Genomic DNA, 16,871 nt, shown 5'->3' on the forward strand with positions numbered 1-16,871 from the left:
TCCGGGCACGCGCCATGGCTGATTTCGCCGCCTGTCTCTTTCTGCGCCCTCGCTTTCTGCCTTCCTTTATCGCCAGTCAATCTTTATCTTTGGTCGTTGCTTTGGAATCTCGCCTAGTCACCTTTCCGTTCACCGCGTTCCCGTCCTTGGGAGTTTTCTTTGTTGTGTGTTGCCACATTGTTCCCTGCTCTCTTTTTCTTTTGTACACACACACATATCAATAGTGTAAAGATAGTATACAAAATATTATAATAAAACTTAACATACGTGTCTTTTTGTCAGCGCGCTCAACGCGGCAGTTAAACTCTTCTGTTCGATTCCCTTCTAAGCATGCACCAGCCAGTCCAGTTCTGCACACTCCTGCAGGTTCTTCTTTCCGTTTGTTTCCTTCCGTCTTTCCTTTTTTCCTGATGTGGTTGAATGCGCTGGCCCATTGACGAAGGGTAAGCACGCATTTCAGAAATTAACGGTACTATTATATTACTATTGTTGTAGTTGTTATCGTTGCTGTTGCTGCTGCTGGCGCCACTGCTGCTGTTGTTGGTTGCGGCTTAAAGGAATGTCAGCGCCTGTAAGCGACGTTATTAATTTTTTTATTTTATTTATTGAAGGTACCTCAAGTACCCTGTACACACGGTGTTATATGAGGGGTGGGCGGAGTTGATGTTTACAAAGATCCAATCAACGGCGGCTTTGAACTGAACAGGGTTCACGTGAAGGACGATGTTTGAGGGAAGATTGTTACAGTCGATGGCTGTCTTGCAAAGAAAGACTGAAAGTGTGTGTCGGTGCGGCCACGTGGGGGGGTATACAGTTTTAACATCGCTGATGCGTTGAGAGATGCGATGAGCTGAATTGATGGGAGAACAATGAGGTGAAACATGAAAAAAAATGTGATTCAGTGAAATCCTTGCGATTTTGCGGCGAACATGAAGACTAGGTAGGCATGCTTGTATTTATAGGTTACTTACTCTGGTCGTGTAAAAATAATCAGAATGTACGAATATAATGGCGCGGTTCTGTGACGATCCAATGAGAGCGGTTAAAGCGCGTTCGGGAGGATACCAAACAGAACAAGTTTATTCTAATTTGGGCCGGATTAGTCTTTTGTAAGCTAGTAATTTTACTGAAGGAGAGGCATGTGTTAGATTTCGCTTGAGGTAACCTAAGGTACGGTTAGCGTCGTTAGTGATCTTGGTTATAAGCGTTGTCCAAGTTAAGTCGTTGGAGAGAGTAATACCTAGTTACTTTGCGGAATATTGGGAAAGATGTCGTTGCCGTTACGAAAGTATTTAAATACTGAGTACTCATGTGAGCGGCGCGCACTCTCATAACTTAGCCCTCACGCATTTTGCGCCGACCTGTCAGGCAGCGTGCCCCACCGCCGCAATTCCGTAGATCACGAGACGCCCCGCATGGTACTTTGCTCCCCGCAAGAGACCCTTAAGTAAACACGAGGAAAGACTCATCGCACCGATGCCCTGCTATAGTTCCTGGGACTGTAAGAAGAGACCCACGAGTAGACACGGGGGTTCGAGCGAGGCGAGAGAGAAGAGCCGGAGGTCAGCCGAGCCGGAGAGACGGCACGGAGAGACGCACGAGAGACGCGGCCGAGGAAGGCAGCAACACGCTTCACGCCGACGCTCTGCAGATAATAAACAGTTTTCATTTGAGAAAGAATCCAGCCTTTTTCATTTGCTGACATGGCGCAGTCGACAGGATCTGCAGACGCGTCTTTCCCGAACGAAGAACGAGCGGCCACCACGGAGCCCAGCAGAACGCCATCGGTGAGCTCGGAGTCGACATTCATCTATTCACCGGTGAAATCAACTGTCCGCCACGTTCTCAGCGCCCTGAAAAAGCAACGGCTGACTGACGAGCTCAGAATCCGTGGACTTCCGTGCAGCGGCCGCAAGGACGATCTCGTGACCCGTCTCCAAGACGACAACACTCGCCTCCAGGCCTTGCTGGACACGTCCTCCGACTCAACGACCAGCCAGACCGAAGCTGACGGCGACGACCACGAAAAGGCGGACTCAAAGGCGCCGGCTACGATCGAGAGTCTGCGTGCCGAGGTTGACCAACTGCGACGGCTTCTAACCCAGAAACGCGGGTCACACGCTACGAGTGACACAACGGGGGCACCGAAGCCAACGCAGGCGCAAGCTGGGGACGAAACGGGCTCCCAACGTTTCGACGGGATCCACGCCCCCGCTACGGCAGTGAACCAACGGCTGGCAGAAGTCAACCGTGGCGCACCTCCACAGCCATCACCGGAGAGCACCACCGCCACAGCTACAAAAGATACGCCAAGCATGACTGAAATCGTGGCCATGTTCGCACGCGCGCAGCTGCAGATGACGGAAGCGTTGTCGAGAATGTCCGCGCCAGTTCCGCCCGTGCTGATTCAGTCTACGAACGATACCGCGTCCGCCATCCCCGAGTACGACGGTGATGTACAACGAAATGTCCAAACGTGGATTACGCAAGTGGAACGCATTGCTGCGCTGGCCCACTGGTCCCCATCACTGACGCTCGCAACGGCAGCAACCCGGCTGCAAGGTGCGGCGAGGGACTGGCACAGCTCTTACGGTATTGCTTGTGAAACGTGGGAGCTTTGGAAGGAAGCACTTGCCTCTCGTTTCGACCGGAAGCTAACAATGCAGGAGTTCTTGGAGCTGCAGGCTTCACGAAAACTGCGCAATTCGGAGACCCTAGTGGAGTACATGTACTCTAAAAATGCTCTACTGGACAAGTCTCCGTACCCGCTCGCGAATGAAGAGAGAATTTCGCTGATACTTAGCGGGATCGAAGACGACACCTGGGCGATTCCTCTGGCTGCACAGCCCTGCAGCAGCGTCATTGATTTGATAGACCGCGCAGCGCTGCTCGACACCAGGCGGCGTAAAGCAATAACGACGCAAACAGCGCAGTTCCGACAATCTCAAGCTGGACAACAGAGCCAACGAAACCAAACGAGGAACAGCTACGAGAACAGAGCGGCAGATGACGACGGACGCCCCGGGCCGAGCGCTCAGCCAATACGGCGCGAACACCGAGAACCAGTTCGAGCTGCGCGAGCACGAGCCTGCTTTAACTGCGGCAATATGGGACATTTGTCGAGGGAGTGCACCAGACCCAAGACGGAGGCCACAATCCACGCGGAACGACGCCGAGAAGCCAGACATGACGCAAGCAACGCCGGCACAACCTCCAGGCAAGCCAATTGCTTCCTGCAATCGACGGGCGGCACCCTACCCATCGTGAAGGGCTTCGTTGAGAGCCGACCGGTCAGAGTCTGCATAGACAGCGGCTCCAACGTCTCCGTCCTCGGCGAGAGCTCCGTGGGCCCTGAGGTTCATCCCCGACCCTGGACGTCTCACGAAACGATAGAAGTGCTCGACCGGTGCATCAGACCGGCGAGAGTGGCGACTCTGAACGTGACCATCGGAACATCGACCGTGCGACTCGAGGAGGTAGTGATTGCGCCCTTGCCAGGTGCCATGGACCTGATTCTTGGTTCGGACTGGCGCCGCGCTGCGAATGTTGACGTCACGTTCCACCCCACTAACGACGTCACCCTCGTCCCCGTTCAGCCATCGGTGAGTGAGCCGTCGGGTCACGCACCAAGCGCACACAGTGCGCATCGCGTCGGAGAGACCCTAATAACAGCCTTTAGCAATCGCAGGATCCTAGACGAACTACCGGCGAGCGATATCGGCTTCGTACAGCTAAAGAAGAAGGACCCCGGTCCTGACGCGAGTGATATCGGCCTCATACAGCTAAAGGCGAAGGACCCCGGTCCTGACGAAGATTACACCAATCAGATCGAAGTGGCAGTATCCAAAATGTCCCGCGACGCAAACGCCGACGAACGAGATGAGCTGCGCTCAGTTCTTCATCGTCACCATAAGGCGTTCACCACGAGGAAGGACGCGCTGGGGCTCTGCGCTCACGCTGAGCACAGCATCGATCTCAGGGACGATATTCCCGTCGCGTCAAGGCCGTACAGATCCTGCCCCGCGGACCGCCAGTTTATGAGAGAACAGGTCAATGACTACCTAGCTAAGGGGATCATCCGACCGAGCCAGAGCCAGTACAGCGCGCCTACCATTGTAGTGGATCAACCACATCACCCCACCACGCCCAGACGAATGGTCCACGACTACAGAAAATTGAACGAGAAAACCATCAATCCGCCCTACCCTATGCCAATCATGGAAGATGTAATTGACGACATCATGAGGGACGGTTCGAAGTGCTTCACTGTTTTGAATCTGAAGTCGGCCTTTCTCACAGTGCGAGTGAAACCTGACGACATTCACAAGACCGCGTTCGTGACGCCAGACGGAAAATACGAATACCTACGAATGACCTTTGGATTTTCCAAAGCTCCGCAGACCATGCAGCAATTATTAATGAGCAACACGTTTGATGCCTTGAAGGGAACATCCCCTTACATGGACGACGTCGGCCGGGGAGCAGCTACGGTCACTGTAGCGCTGTCATTACTCGACGAGACGCTAAGTAGGGTCCTCATCAACGGTTTCAAGACGGACATCAGGAAATGTCAGCTTGTCCGAGACCGAGTCTCATTTCTGGGCTACGTTATCTCCGCAGACGGTCGAACCCTAAACGAGGCGAGAGTCGCAGCCGTGGACAAGTTTGAGCCTGAGATGAGCGCAAATAAGTTGTATTCGTTTCTGCAATTTGCTAACCATTACCGCAAGTTCATACCAGAGTTTTCGAAACTCACACACCCACTGCGTCAACTGGTCTCGAAGGACGTGCCATTCATCTGGACGGGAGCACACCAGGAAATCGTGAACGAAATCAAGAGAGCGCTTAAGAATCCTCCGCTACTGGCAAACTTCCGTTCAGACTGCCCAACGCAAGTACACGTCGACGCATCACAAACCGGACTCGGAGCGATACTGACCCAAACGCAAGAAGGAAGAGAACGGGTCATCGAATACGCAAGTCGATCTCTGAACAAGCATGACAGAGGGCGCCTTGGACACGAGGAATTGACATCGACGGACACGTGCGCCTGAGGACAGTCGCAAATTTTGGGTGGGCCGTGTGAGCGGCGCGCACTCTCATAACTTAGCCCTCACGCATTTTGCGCCGACCTGTCAGGCAGCGTGCCCCACCGCCGCAATTCCGTAGATCACGAGACGCCCCGCATGGTACTTTGCTCCCCGCAAGAGACCCTTAAGTAAACACGAGGAAAGACTCATCGCACCGATGCCCTGCTATAGTTCCTGGGACTGTAAGAAGAGACCCACGAGTAGACACGGGGGTTCGAGCGAGGCGAGAGAGAAGAGCCGGAGGTCAGCCGAGCCGGAGAGACGGCACGGAGAGACGCACGAGAGACGCGGCCGAGGAAGGCAGCAACACGCTTCACGCCGACGCTCTGCAGATAATAAACAGTTTTCATTTGAGAAAGAATCCAGCCTTTTTCATTTGTTTTTCATTTGCTGACACTCATGACGCTTATGAAAGGAAAACAAAGACGTTTTGTTAGTATTCACACGCATTAATGAGTCATTGCACCATTTATCCAATTTTAGTAAGTCACTTTGGAGTGCTTGGCTATCGGTTACGTGATATAAATGACGCAGTCATATGCGAGGAGGCGTATCTTTGAAAAAAATATTACTGGGCAGGTCGTTAATGTAAATGAGGAAAGGTAGTGGCCCCAAAACAGTGCCTTGTGGCATGCCAGATAAAACATTGGTAGATATAGGGTACATATGTTATATAGCGAATGCTGCCGATCCCATCACAAGCTATTATAAACTTTTGTGAATCGTGATCCAGTTCTTCTTGCACATTGCTTCACAAAGTACATATCCGGCTTTCAGAGCGACTGCAAAAAAGAAAAAAAAGAAAGAAAAGAAAAACACAGATATGGATTAGCGCGAAATACATAAAAGGCTAGACAAGCGTCCATTTTTTTCTGCCAGTAATCAGATCTCTTCCGCCAAACCTATTCAAATAGGGTTTTGAAAGAATACTCTGCCTGTTCATAAACTACTTTAGTACTGACGAACTCTGTAGTGTCCCGTAACGTATAAGGAACGTAGTATCACCGAGCGCTCGTTTCCTCGCCATCCTTTCGGCTCCTGTGTCCGCACTCGGCTTTCGTGCTTTCACGCGTGCGTGTAGCCCGAGCTCAGCGCGAGCCAGCCACGGCAATAATGTATCACGCATAATCACCGCGGTTACCTTACACCTCCGTAATTACATCCCCTTCAGCTCGCGCCGACGAAGCTGTGCGCAATGCCAGCAACAGGAGGCACTACAGCGCCAGAATGGAGACGAGTAAATATGGCTGCACGTCATTCGATGTTTTTGGTCACCGGATACACCTTCTCCGTCACGTTGCCCCACGTCCTTGCTCGCGCTTTTTTTTTCTTTATTATTTGATTCTATCTCTCGCTGTTCGTGACGGTGTGCGCCTCACCGTAAGGCCTCACTGCGAATGCTTTTATTGGCTCGTGTTTCGACATCCTCTTGCCGGTACGTTTTATCTGAGCGAAAACAGAGTGCTGGGATCATTTAACGATTCGGTGCCGATGGTCAATCCTTGTCGCGCTTCGTCGGTATAGTCAGAGCGGCAGCGCCTCGCCCCCGTTATCAACTGGATCAGCCGTGGTCGTGAACGGTGCATGATAAGAGTATAACATAGGATCGAGCAGAAGGGATCGCTACATTACACCGGCCCCCGGTCTCCTTACCCAGACCTGTCGGTGACCCCCGAAGAGGGGAACACTGTCATTCAGCTTTTGTGTCGTAACACTCGCCGTTGTGTTCCCTTGTCGCTTTCGATAAATAGCTCGCTTTGGGTAGCGCTGATTAGATGCATCACATTATGTGAAGCTTAAGCTGTTTTGCATTTTCCTGACTGTTTCGGTGAACGATTTGCTGGGTTCAGTTAATGACTCTCACTCCATCCTACGGACCAGTTTTGAACCATGAATACTTGAGCGCTTCCTTTCCTTTCTTTTCTGTTTTTTTTTCTCTCTCTCACCTTGGGTGCGCAGTCTTCGACCGCCTTGTAGTTTGCTTTCACTGGGTGTGCGCCTCGCATACGTGTGTATTTTGTGCATGCAAAGTTTCGTGCGTCGCTGTTATCTCGAGTGGTACTATAAATGCACAATCGAGACAAGCTAATAATCAAAGCTAATTGACACGTATAACTCAGCGCGTAGGCACGAATGCATATATGAACAACTTGAGGCAAGGCGCAGAAATAAAGAAAACACGAGTACAACGGAAGGGAACCAAGACACAGCGCTGTGTCTTCGTTCCCTTCCGTTGTACCCGTGTGCGCGCGCGCGCGCGTGTGCGTGCGTGCGTGCGTGTGTGTGTGTGTGTGTGTGTTTGTGTGTTTGTGTGTGTGTGTGTGTGTGTGTGTGTGTGTGTGTGTGTGTGTGTGTGTGTGTGTGTGTGTGTGTGTGTGTGTGTGTGTGTGTGTGTGTGTGTGTGTGTGTGTGTGTGTGTGTTGTTAGGAATGGCCTGCCGAGATACCAACATGCAAAGTTTCTCAGCCAGCTGCAGCAGCAGGGTTGGCGTTTTCCTGGAAAGCCACCGTCATCCTCTAGCCAGACGGCGTCACTAAGTCTACTGTGTGCGGAGGAAAATGCGCCGCGTCCGCGACTCTGCGTCGCGGTATTGCCGAGTTGAGTTCGACGAACCAGGCTTGGTGACTGAACACGCCACCGCCGATCTGGTCTGCCGCGAGTGGGGTAGTTCCCGCGGGAACGTATTTGGCGGCAACGTCCCACGCGCCTTTCAAGACACAAGACAATGGAGAACCGGCGGCCACGCTGCGGGGATCAGCTCGGGGAATAAGATGCGCCTTTCCTGACGTAAGCCCCGAGTTCTGCGAAGACCGTCTGACCTCGGTGGGGACCGTGAACCTGTGCGGAAGTGTGTGTGTGCAAGCCCTTCCGCAAAAAGGCGCCTCGTCTAGATTGACTGGTCGAACTTTTCCCTCACCTAGGGATCTAGGGAGCACGGAGTGTCTATAAGCAGCTGTTTGTCGGCTGCTAGGGGGTGCTCGTCAGTCTGCTCTGTGATCGTGCTCGTGAGCAGTGTGTTCAGAGCTTCGTGCTCGCATGCCGTATGCTTCGTCTTGCGTGCTCCATTTGGGAGTCACGCTAGACTGTCGAATGAATCTCTTGTTTAAAATGTAAATACTGTAAATAAATCCTGCTCGCCTAGTCCTGTCTCCCCAAGTTCCTCCCTACTGTGTGTGTGTGTGTGCGTGTGCGTGTGCGTGTGTGTGTGCGTGTGCGTGCGTGTGCGTGTGTGTGTGTGTGTGTGTGTGTGTGTGTGTGTGTGTGTGTGTGTGTGTGTGTGTGTGTGTGTGTGTGTGTGTGTGTGTGTGTGTGTGTGTGTGTGTGTGTGTGTGTTTTCTGCTTTGCCTCAAGTTATGCAGTACCAACTAGCCCACCAGACTGTTCTCTTGAACAGCATATATGGAAACGCAGTGAAAAAAAAAACGGAAACCCTAGAAAAGAGGTAACTTACAACACGAGGGCAAATATAAACAGCAAAATCATATATTAACTGAATAAAAACTAAAGAAAATGAACAATATATTTGCATGCACCAACAAGGGACGATCGAAAAGGCTCGCGGGGGGGGGGGGGGAGGTGGTATGGCTTTCTCCTCGCTTGCGCATGGGCAATTTTTAATTTTGCACTGGGCATACATTTTTTTCCGCTTTTTATTTCTTATAGAATTTTTTTCGCTCAATAATCAACGCTCAAGTTCCATGTTTTTTATCTGCTTTCATTCGCGTGTTTCTCTCGGTATCTGTCTGCTCGTATGCCGTGTGTGTGTGTATGTGCGTTTGTAGTTCATGTGCATATGTGCGTCAGTTTTTGGACTTTTTTTGTCACGTACTATAACGGAGTTTTCACTTGCGCATATCAGTCGCACATGTTTAATTGTGGACGAGGGTTGATTGGAGACGATTTAGCCGCTTTTGCGCCACTAAACCACATTTAAGTAACTAACTAACTTGATTCGAGACGACGCAACAGTGCGGAAAGCAGGCGGGCCTTTAAGAAAAACATGCTGGGAAAGGGAATGTGGGAGAGTCGCGATGCGGCCATTGGTAAACCGGGATGAACGCACTGACCAGGAGAAGGAAGTCGGGATATCGTACCTGCCCACGTCTGAACGTCAGGATAATAAAGGAATGTAATGAAACAGCAGAGGATAGGGGCACAGCTCGACAGATTGTGGACGCGAGTCATCCAAGGTGCCTTGTGCGTATACGAGCTGAAGCTTTCTGTTCTGAACGCCTTGAGCATCTCTGCACTGTGAAATTATAGCATGCAACAAGCAGGCTTTACACAAAGGAGTTCGCTTGCCGAATGTCCTTAAAATCCTTAGCACAGCGTGTCATCTTTCAGCCCTACACGGGTCGGCTGCCTGAGCAAATAAATATATAAATAAATAAATAAATAAATAAATAAATAAATAAATAAATAAATAAATAAATAAATAAATAAATAAATAAATAAAGAGACTACAAAGAATGAAAAATAAAAGAAATTGTATCGAGCAATTCGAGCGATGGACTGGCTGTTCAAGAAGCTTGATGATTCCTTTCTACATTCGGCTATCGCTTATACCGTCCCTTTCGGGCTCGAGATTTTCGCACGTAATTTTCGCCGTATAGCTCATCTGCATAGTGGCGAAGACCATCTCCGGCCGCTGTCCCCAGGGGCACGGCCGGTACGCGCAGTCACTCGCTCATCTCCATTCTGGCCAGCAAGTGGTGGTTATTTGCGCGATAACTTCTCCTCGGTGCTTCCCCTTGCTCTCGGTGCCCTCTCCGCAGCCGGCGTGCTGCCGTTTGTGCATGCCAGGTTCGGTGCAGTCCTAGGAGACGGTGCGGCACGGCCGAGTAATTACGGGGCCAGGCGTCGTCGACGTGAGGCGCAGAGAGGTGAGTCACTTCGAGGTTAATCACAGCCTGCCGTTCACATCTCGATCAACCACTTGAACGGCTGGATGGCCAATGAGAGGCCAGAGTGCAAAGTCTTTCGACCTATTGCGCCGACAGCGGGTTCTGCATGGAATTAATTTTGTTTTTCGTAATTGAGTCCTTTTTTTCTTTAATTATTATTCTGGGTGTGTTCAGCACTCGTGGTCATGGTCATCAGACAGTCGAACCCGAAGGTTTTGTCGTTGCTGTTGCTTATTAGTCGATAAAAGCATGGACATGTATGGGATGCCACAGAAATGGCTAACTTAACATCAATAACTGATTCAACTTCAGGATACACACACACGCACGAGAAGAAGGAAACACGCAAATAGCAAAAAGTCAAACCAAGTAAGACTTTGCCCACTGCCATAAATATAGGTGTAGAAGAAGGCGATACCACTCGCAATCTACCATCATCCAGTGCAGTTATTGGGCGTCACGGTGCGTAAACTCGGCCACAAAACTTTACGGACCACGGGATCTCGGAAAACGTTCAATTTCCGAGCCGCCTGTAAGTGCAGTCATTAAAACTGAACATCAGAATGTTGTTTGTATATACCAGTAGAGGCTGTAAATGCGAATACTAGGCTGCATTCTGAGGCTGCGCAGATGTTCAGTATTTTCTCGGATCCCGTGTTCTGTAAAATTTTTTGGTTGGTTTACTGTACTCATAGACGTTGGCTCCCGGCCCCTAGCAACAGGCTCCAGTTAGCCGTGATGGCCAACAGTGCGACAGTGTCGATGGTAACCACTGGCAGAATTTTCATCAAAGTGAGGCGCACTTTGATGAGAAGCAAAGTGCGCTGTACAGTGCAACTGTACCCCTTTTAGCTCGGCCTCCATTGCTGTATTTGCATAAACCGACTGCGTAACGTTCCTGCCCTGTATGCTTGTCTGTCGGTTTTCTATATAGTCGAATACGCTGTCTTGCTCTTTCTGTACAGGTTTATCGAAATATAGATGACAAAACATTGTACTTCTACCAGGAGGCTACCTGCAAGGGGGAAAGCAGCACAACCTTAAGTGAAGTTGGTTGTAGAAGATCGAGCCTCAGTCATAAATCTTTCATTCGAATGTGCCATTATGGGTTGCCTTTTGTCAGCAGGAATAGCAAATACGAAAAATGGCACGTTACTGCGCGGTATTGAGCCCGCCAAATCGATACCGTCCGTTTTACGCAATGGGTACCGTTTCGGTGTGCCCCTTATTCGCCATTGCAGGTACGAGAAGCCGACATGCATAGAGATATGGGGCATTGATGTCATATGCTTTCTATAATGGTGGATGGGCTTGGTAAGGTTCACTGCAGTACAGATGTGTATTGCGATGGTATCATTTAGCATGCGAAAGCAAATATAATGTTGCCAAACAACGGCCTCAGGACATCACCTGAGAGTGTAATAAATAGGGCGGGAGAGAATCTCCAAACTACCCAAGGGGCAGCGGGGTGATCAAAGCTGGAAGTGGGGCAATCTGCATACCAGCTTTGGTGGGCCCACTACCCCTTTGGTGCCCCCGAGGTGACGCAACTTATACTAAATAATGAGACGTTGTTGATACTTACAACTTGCGCAAACTATCACTTACATTCACCGTCAAGCATTTCGTATTTTTTACTGCATTACATTTCTGTATTACGGCGAAGCCATTATGGAACGCATATCAAATCTTTGTCGAGATATGGACCGAGCTTATACGGCAATGAGGTCAAAGTAAGTGATCCATTATGGATGCTGTTACCGTTGCATTAAGATGACAGGGGGAGTGCCGTGAGTGGCATCCACGGCATGCTGTTGAAATCACGACGGCTGGTGGTATATCATCTTCGGCCCCTGGATACCGAATTCGTTACCACTGTGACACATTGCCTTCAACCCTTTTCAATATCATCTTGGAAGCGATTACGCAAAACGTTCATCCTGGATGTAAAGTAGGATGTATGCAGAGCTGTATGGAAGCGGTTTAATCACATTCCGGCCTTAAACTCTCGTGATCATTCGCACTAATTTGATCTAGATGGTTGAGTTGTCGCAGACGAGGGAAATCAACCATCAAGTGCGCTTCGAATTGCTCGAACTGACATGAAAATGCATAATTCAGCATCAATATTCCGAACCGCCACACGATTTTATATCTTAGTTTCTGTGTTTTAGACAGATTTATATTTGGAAGCTTCATTATACGTGTTAATTGTGGTTCGATATACATGCTACGTCAGCCTGAATCGTTGATTCGGTGCTAACTTCGGACCCGTTGCTTTTGAGCTCGTTATGAATGATGAGAAATAAATGTTAGTCTGTCAAGTGTTGTCTTTATTTTTAAAGCAGGAAGGTTTGCGTCGCGGCACAGTTCAGTAGGGGGAGTGACAGTGGCGATATTTGTTAAGGATAAATCTAGCAGCCAGACGCTGGACTCGACCTAACTTGTGACGGTTTGTTAGCGTATTCTAGAATGGATATCATTAAGGTCTTATAGCGAAGTTTTTTACTTCAGGAGTAGCACTGCGCAGGTTGTGTATGTGGCTCCATAGAGAGAAAGAGAGAGAGAAAATGGTAAATGAAAGCCAAGGAGTGTGGCTCGATAGAGCTCTGCTTTCACAGTTGCGCGCTATATCTAGTACGTGTTCCACCTGAGGTCGTCATTGGATAGTACATTTAAGTATTTATGAGTTATCTTTCTAAAATTGGTATTCTTAATTTTGTAGCTGTATTCATGAGTTATCTCTTTCCTTGTTAACGGCATATAGACGAAGATATATTTCGGATCAGCGTCATATGGCATTGTTCACACCAGGTGATGATTTTTCGTAAATTAACCTGCAATTCCAGTTCATCCTCGAGTGGTTTTATTCTATTGCATAAAACGCAGACATCCGCAAACAATATTAGTGGGACAGTTGTACAATTTGACAGGTCAGGGGGGTCTTGCATGAACTTTAATAAGGAATATAATAAGAAGTTTAAGAACGCATTCTAGTGCGGATTGGGTCTAGGGAACATTTAGGAACGCTTTTTTAAATTCGTTGTTATTAAATACCAGGAATTGGAGGGGTCTCAGCACGCTGCCCTGGTTCTCCCCGAATTCTACTGGCAGAAGGTTTGATTTACAACCACCTATTTTAACGTAGTGTTCCCGTGTCTGAAGATGATTTGAACCAGTTAGTTATATATTCAATTTTTGAAGAAAACATCAATTTTCAGCAACAGTTGTGGGTGGCAGGATGCGTTGTTGGGCAAGTTGGTTCATTGCATTTGGAAAGATTGGATGCACTTTGTAGACGATCCCGTCTTCTTTCTTGTTATTGTCTACAAAGCGCATCCAATCTTTCCAAATAAGTTTTAGGTGGGATACCTTATCAAATGCTTTCGAAAAATCCTAGAAATTGAGGTGTGTCTTTCTACGGTTATTGATTTTACGGCAAGGAATACGAAGGGACGCTGACTTTCTCCACGTACACGGAGATGTTGACGTCGGCATCCAAGGGTGGTATTTCTACAAAAAAGTGGGCTTTACAAGTCGGTCACACACCACTCTACAAGAAGAAAGGACCTAAAAGGTGATTATGTGCCCGAGTTGTCTTTGGGTCTGAGGCGGATATGACGATAATCTCAGGTTAAATATGTAAGGAAATTCATGGCCGTTGGCGATTAATAGGAAAATTTGGATCTATTACGCACTATTTAACGATAATCTGGCACAATAGTGACAACTACGGCTGGCGGTCGCTAGTCGAGAGCGCGATCATGCCAACGCAAGGGGTACTATACGCAACGCGTGTCTTCGCATAAAATCATCGAATTACGTCACGGGGATGTTCGTACCCGTCTTATCAGCCGCTGGGTCTCAGATGGAGGGGTTCGAACCGCGCACCTCCCCCAGGTGAGTCTCAGCCGCCGGCTGGGCCCCAAGCATACCTCATAGCTTCCGGATTATTAAAGTAGTGTTATAAGTAGTTAGATGAGTAGTAGACAAGCGACTCGCCTGCAAAGGCGTTGGTCTAGCGTTCGAATACCGTATCAGGGTGAATTTCTCTTCAGTTACGAAGCTTTATTTCTGAGAAACCCGTGTTGGATTCCTTTGTAGCCTCGTGCTACGTACTGGTGGATGTCAATTTTTTTCCTTTCAAGTAACATACTTTCGGACGGGAGTAGAAACTGCAGATGATCTTACCTGCCACTGCTCGACCCTGGGCGACCGACTAGTGTCTGCGAGCTAGTCTTAGATGCTTAGATAAGATACCGTTCTAAAGAAACATATCCTTGCACACTGCGGCCAATGACCTCACTCACGCACAGCGCCATTACGCTTCCTTGTGGCCAAATCGGGCGCTACGTCTTCGTTTGACTGTGTTAATGGACGTCCTTTTGCGGGCGTGGATGCAGTTACCCTTTGTCTTCCTTGTTTCCGATCTTCCAACCGCCGCGGTGAAATGCCACTGCTATGCCATTGCTATGCAGTTGTGTGACGTTGCTATGATGTTGCTATGGCCTTCTGCTCCTGAGAACAACATGGCGGTTGTGATTGTCATGCGCGGCGGATGCATTCGTGTACCGAATGCAAACGCTTTCGTGTACCGCACTTTTAGCCCACGCCGAAGAGCGCCAGGTGGTCAAGAGAGGTAGACAGACAGAGAAATATTGTTGTAGAAAGACAGAAAAAGTAACCGGAAGGTAGTTCTAGTCGGCTGATCAGCACGGGGTGAAGGGAGAGGTTATATATAGACAGAGTAGTACACACTAAATAAACTCCATTCGCTATTCAGAGGTAACAACGGTAGCAGGCAGTGTTCTCGAGAGAGAGAAAAAGAGAAGTTATAAGGGGAATGCAGGGAGGTTGACCAGGCTGAGCCCGCTAGGCGAACCTGCACTGGGGAAGGGGAAAAGGGGAAGGGACAAGGAAAAGGGAATTACGTGGAGCCGTATACCTCGTGAACTACAGTAACGCAGACATTGCCTTCAGTGTCCCGCATAGCCTACACTGTGGAGCTTTGAGACTTTAAACCTCGTAGAGTATATTGATATCCCAATCTTTCAGTCTATCCTACCATTTCGTCAAATGCGCCGTAGCCATCCGGGAGCAACTCTGGTTAAACTTCCCTGCAATTTTTCTCCTTTCTTTGTCTGTCTATTTTGCAGAATTTCGAAGCCTTCGTTGATTTGCCGATCTGCGCCAAGCATAAAAACGGGCGACGCGCAGCTAGAGCTTTCGTCGCGTCGCTCGTTTCTCCTCGTGCCTTGCCCAAATGGATGAGTTTATAGGTTTGGGCTGCTCGCAAAGTTGTGTCGTCTCGAGGTGGTGACGCAAGTTCCTTCTCAAGGAAGCTAGGTTCTGCGAAGAGGAAAAACAAATGTCTGATTGCTAAGCAACAAAAAAAAAAAACAAGATTATGTAGTGCCAATGGGGAGTACTTGCGAAGTTTTCTTGCCTGCGACCAACTGCGTGAGCGCCCGTGTGCGCGCAGTCGTACAAGAAGCACGGTTGATGGAGTACGCACGCCGAGTGACGAACTGTTTCGCTGAGGATTGAACACACTTATTTGGAGGTCTGTGTTATTTAGACTTCGCAACTTGTTTCGAACGTGAGAGAGAGGTTCTAGAACGCCCACAGACCAACAGTTGTTCCCTAGTGAGTATATTGAGCAACCATAAACAAACCCCACGCTTTGCGATCCTTCTAACTCGACAGGCTTGCGCTATTCTGTCGAAAGTCACGCGTTCTGTTACATTTAATTGCTATTGCTGACACTTTGATTACTTTCAAATTTACTCTTCCTCACGAACGATAGCTGAAACGCACACTCACAGAGAAACTTACATGGGAGACCCTTACGCGAGTTGTCATTTCTGTGCGATGAGGAATTCCTGGAGGTAGGTTGGCTACTCCATTGGACGCTTCTTTCTTTCTTTTATTTTTTTTTCAGCGAGGGCCAATAAGTGCAGAGCTAACATGGGTTGCGGAAGCTTCCTTCAATGCGTAAACATTCTTACGCGACTCACCCCGGGACTCGTCGGTCCGTGACGCGTAATACGATGCGCTCCATAAAGAAAAACAATAAATTCGAAATGAAAGAAAAACGTTCGTGATGGAGAGCTTCAAAACTATGACCCCAGGCTCAGAAAACGAGTGGCGTAGCTACCGGGCTAAACACCCACGCTTGCAGAAAGCGAATGTATTTGAACCGTATGAATGTGTTGTAGGGGCGGTGCAAAACAATTGTCAAAGGAGAACAATTCCTATGGAGGCCTTGTTGAAAGATGGAGCCACCTTTAGCGCCACATGTAGGGTCAACTTGGAGCGTTGTACACATCAGGGAAATTCCGGTTTAGCCGACATTTAATGCCAAACACGCCACATTCACGATGCGTTTTGGCGGTCGCGGGAAGCACCTTCCTTTGGGGCGTTCCTTCACAGACCGAAATGCCACAGATCTCTGATGGCTCACGTGCTTCTCGTCGCGCAAGACAGACAGTTAAACAGTCAGTGAGTTGATAAGGATGATAAGGAACGATGAGGGGTTTATATTGGTCTCACCACGGTTGATAAGAGTTCGACGCGGATGTACAGGTATGAGGTGCTAAATAGCGACGAGAAATTATAATAATCAGAGCAATTCTGATAAGGATCGATACGAGTTGATGAGGGTCGATCAAGTCCGATAAGGTTGATAAGGGTCTCACCACGTTTCATAATGTTAATCAGGACAGATAAGTGTTAATAAGCATTGGATCGAGTGTGATAAGGTCGATAACGACCGATAAGTATATATAAGAGGCGTATCTGGTTTGATAAGGTTGGTAATGACCGAGAATGGTTGATGATGGTTTATTGTGCTTGGATCAAGTTTCGTAAGATTGAT

The sequence above is a fragment of the Dermacentor variabilis genome, chromosome 2 (genome assembly GCF_050947875.1).
Source record: "Dermacentor variabilis isolate Ectoservices chromosome 2, ASM5094787v1, whole genome shotgun sequence".
NCBI lineage: Eukaryota > Metazoa > Arthropoda > Arachnida > Ixodida > Ixodidae > Dermacentor > Dermacentor variabilis.